At 45.6% G+C, this 13429-nt stretch overlaps 1 protein-coding gene across 5 annotated transcripts in view; it reads right to left on the bottom strand.

The window, feature by feature from the left end:
- The window catches only part of HIVEP2 (HIVEP zinc finger 2), a 182471-nt gene extending 171932 nt beyond the window's left edge, over positions 1-10539 (bottom strand). For 2 of the 5 annotated variants that reach the window (XM_076002917.1, XM_012745364.3), the window contains exon 1: positions 9672-9977. The gene's annotated coding sequence lies outside the window, so the exon portion shown is untranslated. Of the gene's footprint in view, positions 1-8964; positions 9214-9289; positions 9383-9671; positions 9978-10127 lie in introns of those variants that run through there. The other 3 variants (XM_076002916.1, XM_076002915.1, XM_012745354.2) reach the window with 3 other exon arrangements.
- Positions 10540-13429: the final 2890 nt, after the last annotated feature.

Genomic DNA, 13429 nt, shown 5'->3' with positions numbered 1-13429 from the left:
TATATATATATAATGGGAAATTATGTTAGTGATTTAATAAGCCTTGCAATGCTTCTTTAACTGTTACTTGGATTAAGAGAGACCCACTATAAAAAAGAGATTCCACAAAATAGTGAAAAGTAGTACAGTTACTGAAAGTAAACTTTTTAGTTTAATTTAGTCTACCAGAATGCAAACTCCATGAGGGCAAGGAATTTTTTACTATTTTTGACCACTGATCAATCCCCAGTGCCTAGAAAAGCACCTTTCTTAGAGCAGGTGCTTAATAAATCTTTGTCGAATTAATCAATTTTTCTGTTAAAGTTAGCAGTCCCATGAATACCCCAGTGGTGTATCCTAAGTAGGCCCAAGGCCCCATGTGTAAACACTGGTTCTCTGGCTCTTGCAATTTATACAGAAGTTCAAGTTGAGTAATGCAGGCCCCAAAATCTATTTTTAGACCAAAAACGCCAGAATGATTATCCAAGAGAACCAGAGAATTTACTTTACTTCACTGGTATAGACGCAGATGAGCTAAATGAGAATTATCCCTATATTTTAACTGATGTTTCCATTTGTTAACTGTTGAAAACCATGTATATTCTGACACTGTTTCTTTAACCACTTCAATCAAGAGTGTAATGGACCATTTGAAATGCTTAAGTAATATTTTACTGTCACAACAATTTGAGTTCTATTGTGTTTTTCTTTGGGTCTAATCCCTTGTTAATAATAATCCATAGCTACCAGGTATTAAACGTTACTATGTGCTGAGATGGAGACACAGGTTCTCACGAAAATTTTACAATAACACTTGAACAGGTGTTATCCTCACTTTTTTGGTTAAGTGACCTTTCCAGATTTCCCCAGCTGGTGGTGGAGCTAGAATTCATCCAACTCTGTCTGTTTCAAAGCTAGGCTCCTAACCCCTAGGGTACCTATTTATCCCACTGGTGCCCATCCATATACTGCTAGAGGGAAACATTGTGCTAAGTGATAAAAATGATTGGCAACATTTTTTTTAATATTTGGAATAATTTTGATGTGTAAACCATTACTTAGCCTGGCTGGAATGATGAAAAGACCACGTGGATTAGCAACCAAATAGCCCTGAGTTCAAATCCCGCTTCACCACTGACTATCAGAGAGCCTCTGCAAAAAGCAGGTAAACTTTCTGAATCTCAGTTTCCTTAAGTGTAAATACAAAGATAAGAAAATCAAATCTTCTCAGGGTGGTTGTGAGAGCTAAGGAAGCTGAAGTGAGGAGAGAGCCTGGCATGGAGCCTGGCACGGAGAGTGCTCTGTAAACCTAAATTCCCTTCCTTCTAACGGATTTGCTAAATTGGCACTGTGCTGATTTTTTTAAGTGTTTAGTTCATCCTTGTAATACCATAATTACAGAATATAATGACACTGCATTCTCTACAACTACAAAGTAGAATCTACAAACTGATAGAATATGAGTTGGAAGAGGCTTTAGGAGCCATCTGTTCCAATCTCTTCCATTTCCAAATGAGGTCCGGAGAGCTTCGATGACTTGTTTCCAAGTTTTCACACAAAGTTAACTGCAAAGACAGGGAAGCAGATCTTGCTTTTCTTCTACCCCTATTCCTGCTACACCCTCAGCTTTTGCCTCATGTTACACAGGCATGGCAACGCATGTAATTTTCAGACAATTAAGCAGTACAAAGTAACTTCAATTTAATTGCAGCCAATTAACAAGCCAAATTAGCGTTTCATATGTACACTATTAAACTAGTTGTCTGGCTTCCAAAAGAAATAAAACACTGTTTCAAATAAATCTAGCATTTTAGTGAACAAAAGCTTCTTACAATTTAAATTACCTTTCCTATAATCTTCTTTATATGAAATTAGACATAATCTCTGTTTAAAAAAAATACTTTCTGCACTATCAGGATGACAATGCATGCTGTATTTTAAAAATTTTCTCTCATTGAACACATATGATTTTCTTAGATTTGTATATGCCTGTGTGCACTCATGCATGCCCCTACAAATACACACACTTACAGATCCCTAAACAAATATAAACAAAGGTGTGTCTACATTCACCTACTGCCCACTTTCAAAAGTCCCACCTTTTTGCTGGGCTTCTGAACTCAAGCTGAATCTGCCACAACGCAAATAAAAAGAACTTCAAAGACCTCCCACTTTCTTTTTCAGAGAAAATGAAACCACCAAATAAATCTTTACCAAACAAAGCACTGCATTTCAAATACACTGCACTACACTATCTGTCCAATATTGTCATGATTTAGATACAACCGGGTATCAACTACAAAGCAGTATTCTAATTAAACATTAAATGAATCATCTATCTGTACCTTATACATATACACCTACAAATATAAATACTTTGTAATTTTAAGTATAAACATTTCTATAAGTTGATGGTTAATGGTCAACTTTCACTATTAGTATTTATGAATATTTTTTGGAGTAAACAAGTACAACAGGTTAAAATAATAATGCAATACTTTAATTAAAATGTTGTTCAAATTGACAAACTTCCATACACATTTGGCCATGTTTAACAAAATATGTTAATCACTTTTGCTATTTATTATTTTTGAATGTGCTTTTAAGATAGCCATTAGCAGGAGGAAAGAACTCAAATTGTCATGCAATAGAGGTAACTTTCATCACTTCTCTTCTGGCAATCTGCTTCCTTGCCACCAAGATATGCATCCCATATCCCCTTCCTTATAATCTTTCTAAAATGCACATGTTACAGCATCAGTCCTCTGCTCAAAAACCCTCAGAGAAGTCCAGCTTTCTCAGCAGGGCTCTGAGGCTCCAAAAGATCTGGGAGTGATGCACCCACCTCTCCAGCCTCACCTGACCTCCCCCTCTCCTGGTGCCCTCCCTATGTGCCCCGCCCCTCCACTCCAGGTCAGAGTATGCTGAGCCCCTCCCTTTCCTCTTTACTTAATGAAATTCTATTAAACCTTCAAGGCCCCCAATCAAAAACCACATCCTGGCCAGGTGGTCCAGTGGCTCACGCCTGTAATCTTAGCACTCTGGGAGGCCGAGGTGGGTGGATTGCTTGAGGTCAGGAGTTCGAGACCAGCCTGAGCAAGAACAAGACCCCTTCTCTACTATAAATAGAAAGAAATTAAATGGTCAACTAATACATACAGAAAAAATTAGCCAGGCATGGTGGCACATGCCTGTAGTCCCTGCTACTCGGGAGGCTGAGGCAGGAGGATTGATTGCTTGAGCCCAGAATATTGAGGTTGCTGTGAGCTAGGCTGATGCCACGGCACTCACTCTAGCCTGGGCAACAAAGTGAGACTATGTCTCAAAAAATAAAAAAAAAAAACCTCATCCTCCCATAAGGACCCTCTAATCTTTCCAGTTAGGAAAAAAACACTGCTTGCGTTTATACTCTGCCGTTACTTGTTAAGTGTTAATAATGTTTACTTATAAAGCATATTTTCTCTCTAGATTGTAAGATTCTGGAATTTAGGGGTCATCCTCCTTTCATCGCTCAGTTACTCTATCTGACTGCAGAGCCCAAGCTTGAAGCCACTACATAAAATGGTCTCTTTTTGCCACCTAAATCGAATTTTCTACATTACAAAAAGCATAAAAGAGAGAACAAATAAATCAAATGATACAGTTGACAAAACAAAATTATTTTCACTAGCCTTTGTTTCTACTTCTTTTCTTCTTACATTCATATTACACTGATCCCTAATCATATGGAAAGTAAAGAATCAGATCTAAATTTCTCCAAAGATCCTGATATTTGCAATCACGTAGAGAAATTATCTAGTGAGTTGAATGGTTCACTCTTTCCTTAGTTGTTTAGAAACATATAGACCCACTCATGCAGGGCTCCAAAGATTAATTGGTTGCTTCACACAGCGACCCTGTAAAGACTTCTGCATTGATAGTTATTCATTAATTGAATCAGTGATGCTGGCCAATTTAGTTAACTAGAGCCCCAAATAAGTATTTTGTAAAACTTAAATTCTTTTTTTTTTTTTTTTCCTGAGACAGAGTCTCACTCTGTTGCCCAGGCTAGAGTGCCGTGGCGTCAGCCTAGCTCACAGCAACCTCAGACTCCTGGGCTCAAGCGATCCTACTGCCTCAGCCTCCCAAGTAGCTGGGACTACATGCATACACCACCATGTCCGGCTAAATTTTCTATATATTTTTAGTTGGCCAATTAATTTCTTTCTATTTTTAGTAGAGACCCGGTCTCACTCTTGCTCAGGCTGGTCTCAAACTCCTGCCCTTGAGCGATCCACCTGCCTTGGCCTCCCGGAGTGCTAGGATTACAGGCATGAGCCACCACACCCGGCCTAAAATTTAAATTCTTTATTTAAAAAAAAAAATCCCTCTGCAAATAATAATAGCTAACCAACAGGTAAGTCCCTCAAACAGAAATCAGCACATATAAAGTTATAAAAAATTTCCCAGGAGTTAGGGTCAATCAATGCGAACATTTTGTGAAAAGACAGGTGTTACACATGAACCTCTTTCAACTTCTAAGCCCTGTCCCTCAAAATTCCCTCTCCAGTGATCAGCCTGTAACAAGGTCATCATGAGAGCCAATTTGCCCAAGGCAGTCTTCCTTTATGCCAGGTTGAATAATCATTCATGTGGTCAAGCTGCCTTCACAGCCCTGCCCACAAGGTCTGCATCACCTCTCTCTTGTTATCTGCCCTCCAGCCCCACTGGCTTGCTTTCAAACTCCTGGAAACACTGTATATCCCCCAACCTCAGGGCATTTACATTGTTCCCTCTTCGTACAACACTCTCCTCTCCCCACCCACGTTTCCAATTGGCTCTCCATCCCCAGACAGGGGTGATGTACACTCCTTCATGTTTCTTCCACAGCACTTAAAACAAATGAGGTATTACATATGTTGGTTCACCATGTGATTACTATCTGTCAACTCCAAACAATTATAAGCTTCTTTTGTGGTTTGGGTCATTAGACACAATGGTGTCTAGCACAAGGCCTGACCTATAGAAAATACTTGTTGAATGACTCGATGAGTGAATTGCATTGATAAACAATGACGGAGCACCTGTCAAAGTACTCTGAAGAGAGGACTAAGATTATATGTGAGTGGCAAGTCTAAAAGGCTGGTCCTGGGTGATTCCTGACCTTACAGCCAACCGTCCTATGACCCAGAAGTGATAGGTCAGACCCCACCTGCTTTCTGCCCTGAATCATTCTCATGCACACAAACATCATTTTCATCTCTTCTTCTCTCCAAAGCACCTTCTTCAAATAGGTCTAAATAGTTATACCCCAAATTTTAAGCTGACAGGAAATCTAAAGTTATAGACACCTGTAGACTAGATCACATGTCACCAGTAATGCCCACATGATGAGTAATGGGAGTGTATATTAAGATTAGCACACATTTGGCCCAGAACAATAGTGACCCAAATATTGAGCAGCTCTGATTTCATTCTAAATGTAGTCATGAAGCCAGTATAGACCTATATCTACCTAATGCTGGTATCCATGCATCTCAGAGAAGCCAAAGAATACACAGACCAAGTAAGCTAAGTTATCCTCTTTTACATGAAGATTTTAGAGTAGTGACACAATAATAAAGTGCTAAAATATTTTCCAAAGTTACCTAATGGCATCTTATAGCTACAAAAACTGATTTACGATCTTTTTTGCAATGCTTTTGATTGTGATCAAATATCAGGAACAAATAGAAAACATTGCTTCTCATAAAATTTCCTTTAAATAAGCACAATTTTGTTTTTGTAGTTTTCTAATTTTCCTTCAATCCTTTGTGTTCATCCACAGGGTCAAACACATTGTGAAGCCTGCAGGCTTCGTGGCATACCCTGACTTCAATATTCACTAAAGTTTTACTCAGTATTGACGAAGGCTCTGCCTAAGTGGTCAAAGCAAATCCATACACTCCGGATGGTTTGAAGTTCCTTATGAAACCTGAAGTTCATTAAGTTGAGTTAGCAAGCTTCTTCTGCACCTTTTTTTATAATATCATTTTAAAAGTTGCAACATTTAAATGCCAAGTTTTAACCAAAATACGAATTCACAATGAATTCACAGACAAATTCATGAACTGGAAGTGTATCATCGAAGAAATTTTGAGGTAGAGATTTAAACTGTGAACCATTTCTCCACCTACAGGACTAATGTATAGACCAACAGTTTTCTGCTGATGCCGATCATGTACCAAATATGAAAACAGTGTTTATTTTTAATAAACAGGAGAGGAGTGGTCTGTCTGGTCGACAGCTATACATCCAGTTGATCTTAGCCGTTTTCCCCCTATTATAATAGTTCCCAAATCAGGTAATAAATTACCTCACATCCTAATGGATGACACTTTCACTAATACCAAATAACATTTTCTATAGGTGTTTAAAACTACTTTTCCTATGTGAAGCTATCAAAGGAACTTTAGCTAATTACTGCTCATTCAAAAATCTAAACACAACACAAACAGTATACTTGTTATTTGTTACTGCTGCTGTTAAAATGTGGCCTTTTTAAAAAAAAAAGGCAAATTTTAGAATAATATTATTATTTTAAATTGAATCGGCATAAAAGATTCAACCAGGTTTTCACTACTCAACCTAAATAGTGACAAAGTGCCAAAAGTTCAAGCAGACACATGCACCATCACTCCACAAGGAACACTTGCATATATGTTGTCCTCTGTTTTGTTTTCATGGTAACGAGAACATTTGCAAATACATCTCATGTAAAAGGAGCCTAATCAATCTGCTGGTTAATCTTTCAGTGTTGTCAAATAGTATTATTTCCCTATGTGATAACACATACACAGTAAAATTTCCACATTCCATGTTTAATAGAAATATAGAAATGTTTTATCTACTTTAATGGTATTTTGCCAAACACCTCCACAAGGATCTAACCAGTTAAGTTTGAAATCTGTAATATCATTAATACACTACCATTCCCCAAATTGTCCCCAAATCGATTTCATGTCAATTTAATCTTAAATATCCTTATATAAATGTAAGCAGTTTCTAATAAATTCAACCACATAAAGTACAATCACCATAACAGATATATAGATGCAAATAAGTGAATTTTATTTTATACCTGGTTTATACTCAAAGCAAGAAATTGTCTCAATTTTCAAAAGATTCACCATTGTAATGTAATGTTTTTCTGTATATAAGAAATACACTGCACATTTCAAACCTAGTGGTCAAAAGGGATTATGACACTTGAAACACATTGTCATTATTGGATATTGGTAAATCCCTTTCAGCTCAAAATAAAAATGTACAATTGTCATGTGATACCATAATCCCTTAGGGTTCCACAGGAATTATCTCTTAATAATGAAAATAATATCCACTTCACTCATATGGAGGGTATTTCTGTTTTAATACATTATTTGGCCTACAACCTAAAAATCAAACCAAATCTACTCATTACACAATCTACTTGGGTAAAATTTTGCTTTGGCACTCTTATAAGGTAAAAAAGCAATTAAGCATTTGCTAATTCTAACATATGTAATATATAATACATATGCAAATCTATAAAATAACTTCATGTGCTCAAGGACAAATATCTCCAAATATTACTATATCACTGTAGGAAACGTTTCTAATGAAGTTAAATGGCTTTTTTCTAGGAGGACAGATCATTGAAAATTTAATTAAAATGGATCTTATTAATATTTCAAGTAATTTCTGAGCTTGATTATGCACTACAAAAGAAACAAGAGAAAAATCAATAGCCCTTGACTAGGGCTCTGGGTATGCTAGAAAAACACAGTACTCTTGTGAATTATTGAGGTCTAGCCTTGGGGGTGAGGGAGAGTACCAATATTTATTTGGAGCTAAATTGAGTTATTTTTAAAATTGCAAAAAAGGAAGGAGAAAAATCAGTTCAAATTTTCCATTATAATGAAAGTACAGGAAACAAGCCTTTCTATATTCATTTTAGGCCTAAATAACTGTGCAGAGAATGAGGGTGTTGCAATGTCAGTTGCACACACAGCTTCCTGTGTGAATTCTAAGCCATTACAGGTGTCCTAAGGCCTCCAGTGAAACCTATTATCAGGAGATTCCTCCAGTTTCCTCAGAACCATCCCCACTGCCCACCGCCTGCCCACACACTGTAGCGGATCTCCTCCAAGTGTCTTTATTAAGGACCCTCTCTCTTGTCTACACTCCGGAGGTTAAAGTGCCCCTTTCCCTCGGCGTAGCATGTAAAAAGCGTTCCCATTAGGGAGGACTAGTTCCTGCAGTCCTTTTTAGTTAGATGCTTTCAAGTCAGAGAGGAGAGAGAGGAGCCACTTGAAGAAACAAACCCTCCTTTCCGTCCTCCTTTTCCCCACTGGGAGCCAAGTCCCTGAAGGACAACACCCAGGGACACTTCCTGACCTTATGTCCCCTCACCCAATTTGGGCTTGGAGGGTTGGGGTCGCATTTTCCTGTGTCCTCTGCTGCACTGGATGTGTTATGTAAGAGGGACAGAGCGCGGGAGGCACATGCGTATAAAGCTCACCGATCTGTGATAACAGCTGGGGTGGCAGAGATGATGCCCCCCCACCAAATACGACAGACACCACACGCGCACATCAGCCCCCCAACACACACATGCACACGCACGCACACACACACACAGAACAATGTTTTCCTGTCTCACCCCTACCAGTACCAGACGCACAGAATGGAGAGGCGGGGGGTGGGGGTGAAGGGAGGTGAGAGAGGAGGAGCAGCAGCAGCAGCACATCTGCTTTGATAGCAGCCGACAGAGCCGCCGCGGCAGAGAGCCCCTCGTTAACCCCCTTCCTGTGGCTGCACCACGTCATGGAACATTCCCGGAACGGGCCAACGTTCCACCCACTTCAGGGAACAGACATAAAGGCGCAGACCCAGATCCCCACAGTGCACAGCCCAAACACACATGTCCCTCTTCCCGGTCCCCGGCCAGACGCACAGACAAACACGCGTGCAAACCGCCCCCACCCGTCTCCACGCGCCAGGGTGCAGCCGGCCGCGGCCGGAGCCTCTCTGCGGCCGGTGCACCCGCAAGGCGAGGGCGCCTCCGCCTGAACCTTCCATCGAGACAGTCCCCTCCTTCCGCGCTTCCTTCCTTCTCTTCTCCTTCCTTCCTTCCTTCCTTCTTTCCTTGCCCGGGAGGAAAAAGGAGTCACTGAAATGCCCACAGCCAGCGCCTTCGCTGCGCTCGCTCGGCCGCAGGCCGGCGGCCCGGGCCTCGCGCCGCCCGCCCTCCGGGCCGCCCGCGCCGCCCCCGACCCGCGCCGCGCGCCGCGGCCCCCTCCCCTGCTACCTGACAACGGGCCGCCGGCCGCCGCGGCAGCCGCAGCGGTGGCCCGGCCGTGCGCGCCGGTGCACGTCGCTCATTAGTAACCAGGCACATTCCTGCCTCCAGCGCTCCCGCGCGGCCCCCTCCCCCCAGGACATTACGCAAAGCAGCCTCCCCTCATCTGCATAGATCCTCGGCCAGGGTATTCCCCGCATTTCCATCGCGCCCGACCCCCGCCCGCGACTCCCGTCCCCGCCCCCTCCGACCCTCACCCTCGGGAAAGCGGGACGGGCCGGGGGCGCGCGCCGCCGAGGGATGGAGTTCGGCGGCGGCTATTCCAGCATAAAGTGAAACAAGCTCCCACCGCTGAGGCAGGCAGGAAAAACACGGCACCGAGGCCACTTACCGAGCCGAGGAGGGACCTAGATTCCCGCCGCTCTGCTCTGCCAGTGGTCGGTCCGCCCTCCACGCACCCCGAAGCTGCACCCAGCGCCCCAAAGGCGAGACGTGGAGGAAAATTGTTAACGAGCCAAGAGACCCTCCAAGTTGCTCCGGGCTCTGAGGAGCTTCAACGTCCAAGACACAACTTGGCAAATACTTGTGCCACAGTCACCGAAGATGTTTTTGCGGAGACCCTCCTCCGGCAGGGAGAGACAGCGCTCGGCGGCGCCCCGCTCTCCTCCTCTCCACCCCCTCACCTCCAGCCCGCCTCCCGCCGGCCGCCCGCCTCCGGGCCGCGAGCCCCTCGGGCGGCTGTCAGCTCCCGGCCGCCGCCGGGTGACAGGGGCGGGAGGAGGGCGCGACGCTGCGGCCCGAGCCCGAGCGGGCGAGGGGGATCCTCGCAGCCGCGGCGGCCGCTCACCTGGAAAGTCACCGCTGAGAAGGAGGAGGAGGAGGAAGAGGAGGGAGAGGAGGAGGGGGAGGAAACCCCCCTGGTGCCCTTGTTCTCGCTGCCGCGGCGGCCGCTCCTCCCCAAGGCTGAGCGTGTCTGGTGGGGGGTGTCTGGTAGCATTTCCTTAAGGACAGGGAGGGCGGGCGCAGAGGGAGGGAAGAGATCCCGACCGCCAGCCCAGGCTCCTCTTGCCTTTATTTATTTTTCTGACACAGTACGGAGCCGGGCCCGGAGCTGGGCCGCCGGGCTCGGCCGGGAGCCGCGAGGCTCGGGCCGCAGTTGTCTGCGTGCGGGAGCCGCAGCGGCCGCCTCCCTCCCGGCTGTGGACGCACCGGGTTATTCCTGGCAGCGCCTCCCCGAACAGAAGTTACTAGGAGGAGTGCGCGGCGAGGGCGGGCGGGGGAGGGAGGGAGGAAGAGGGAGAGACTCAGCCAGCGACGTCATCGGATCCCCCAGCGCGTCCCAGGGAGGGAGGCTGAACCAGAAAAACCAGTCTGGAGCCGGGGAGAGAGGGATGTTCGGCGCGCGGGGCGGCGGGGGAGGGCGCGGCCGGGAGGGCAGGGCGCGGCCCCGCTGCGGCCGCTCCGGGCGGGAAGATCGCGGCCGCACACCCGCTCGCCCGGAGCCGGGAACTCCCCGGAGAGCCGGTCTCTACTTGTCATGCAGAAAACTCGGGCGTCTCTAGGAGCCTGGATGTGGAAACCTCCTTCGTCCCCACCCCCTCCCTATCTTCCCCATTTTCCATAAAATCGTTCCCTGCCTCCCTGACAAACGGAATTATGGAATAATCAGTATTGTCCCTAGATTTTGTCCAAGTACCTCTGATCGCTTGGCTCTCCTGGCCACCGCCTCTACTCAAGATTATTGTAATTGGTCAAGAAAAACAAAATCAGACTGTGGCTCCCGGCTGCGCTTCTGGAGCTTTGCAAAGTGTTTTACTAGCACTTTCCTTGCCCCTGCGGAAGCGCGAACTTTTCACGCGCTCCCAACGCGCCAGTTGCTTTCCCTGGAGTCACTCCCAGGGCGCCCCCGGCGCGCCCGGCTCGGGGAATGCGGCCCGCCCTCGCCGGGGGATTCTAATAGGTTTGGGCTGCGGCGGGGGAAGCAGCTGTCGGGTTCCTGGTGGGCCGCGCTGGGATCTTGGGGGGAGCTGCCACCTCCAGCCTGTGCGCTTCCTTCTCCACGGAAGGGATCGGAGGGAAATCACACCCAGCCCTGGGACAGTGGGGCCGGGGGATGGGGAATCCCAAGCGAGTGGGGGCTCGGGGCTTCCTCTCCGGCCCGGCGACACCCGGGGGACACCGGGGCTCCCTGGGGCCGTTACCCTGCTTGTGTGGACTCGCCCAGCACCCTCGGGGGAGGTTCCCGGGACGCCACGGTGCCCGAGCGCGGCGAGTGGCTGCAGGGCCGGGGAGCTCCAGGAGCGCCTCCTCCGGGTGGTCTCCCAGCTGAGCGGGGGCCGCGCGCCGCCCCTCCCGGGCGCCCGAGCCACCGCACCCGGCCGAGCCGGGCAGAGCAGCCGGGGTGCCGCGAGCCCCAGCCGCCCTCCCCACCCCCAGCCGCGCCGCCGCCCTGCCCGGGGCGGAGTAAACAAGAGACGCGCAGGATTTGACCTGGCGCGACCCGGCTTTCTGGCCGGGGTTCCCCCTGAGCAGGTGACTCCGTGGGAGGGGTGGAAATGAGTCTCTGGAATGAATTCCGGGCCAAAGACATTAACTGTGGTTCTGCTTTTAAGGCAGATATTTCACCAACAAGTGCGGAATGTTTTGCGTCTGGAGTTTCACATTTCGCGGAAAGGGAACAAATGTCAAGGTACAGAAAATACCCCCTTCTCTTTTTATTAAAAATAAGTACATTAAAAAGGAAGGGCAGCCCCTTTAATGACTGCGGGAATAGCGCTGCTGGTTTCGTTTTTGATTTGTTTTGGTTTGTTTTTCACTTCGACCTATAATCAGTGTATTTTGGAGGTCCCCATCCAATGGCGACAGTGCTATGAGGAACAGCGCTGCAAAATAAATCGGCGATACATTTTTTTTACCGATTTTTTTAAGAAGAAAAATCTGAACAATTTGGAATAAGTTTCAGTGTGTCCTTCCTACAGGTTGATCTCATTTAAATTCAAGGCCTACGTTCACTTAAGCAGCTTCTGCTTTCATTGTATAGGTTCTTTAATATTCAGCTTTTCTTGACTAACTTGCAACCCTTAATAAAAATACTCCCACAATCATCATTTTCTTTTAAATGTATGCGGTTGCATTTTTAAATGTCCATTTACAACCCAAAATGTGATTTTCAAAATGTTTTTTCACTCTCATACCCACCTGCTACATACTCCAAAAGCCCATTTTATTTAATTGCTTAATAGAGAAGATTAAGCAGTTTCTTTAAGAATCCAATTTCCCCTCAGCACACACAACAGCAGCTGCCCAAGCTCCCAGCAACTAAGCAAGAAAAAGTAACAGGCAGCGTTTGGCTTCACTAGAATGAATGTTAGTTGAAACCTTAAATACCATTTTAAAAGACTCAGCTAAATAGTATAATGTGAATATTAAGATAGGTAATTGGGCAGACAAAATAATTTCTTTAAAAAACAAAGCAAATATGTATCAATTTTGATGATCTGATCCCACCACCAAAAAGGACCCCTGGTCAAACTTTGACAAATGTGAAATCATTACTTTGTTTCAGAATCCTCGCCATCTAAAGAAGATGGCCTGGATTGAGTTGAAGTGAAGTGAAACTATTAATATTTGTGCAAATGTGTTAATTAGGTGACATACCCTCTGCTGGGAAGAATCCTTACCTTTAAGTAAACAGTAAATTTAAGTAAATAGTGAATTCCTGTTGATTGCCTCTACTGACACAGGGAGTTGCTAGGAGTTGCTGGGGAGCCACTGCAGCTCCAGAGCAAATCAACACCAGCCATTCCAGAGCCTGACCTACAGGGGACTCATAGAAACCGCTGTCTGTTGTGGCTGTCTCTTCTGTGGTCAGCTCCACTGGCCTGCTGTCGTGAGACTTCTCTCCAAAACGCTGCATGGCCTTTCCTCTCCAAGCCAATCTCTCTTACAACTCATATTTTTATGTCAGTATCCCAAACATGCCATCCATATTTAGTGACTTTCCAGTTGCTTACGTGTAAGGGCAATAGAATAGCAGGAAAGCTCTTCCCAGAAAACCTCCAAAGAAAACCTGGCGTTGGTAGAATACTGTGCATGCAGCCCTAAGCAGCTCTATGGGAAGTGAGGCTGGGCAGGGCACCCTGACCATCC

Source organism: Microcebus murinus, chromosome 5, assembly GCF_040939455.1.
Source record: "Microcebus murinus isolate Inina chromosome 5, M.murinus_Inina_mat1.0, whole genome shotgun sequence".
In the NCBI taxonomy this organism is placed as follows: Eukaryota; Metazoa; Chordata; class Mammalia; order Primates; family Cheirogaleidae; genus Microcebus; species Microcebus murinus.
The sequence above is the reverse complement of the archived record's forward strand: the minus strand, read 5'-3'. Positions and strand labels throughout refer to the sequence as shown.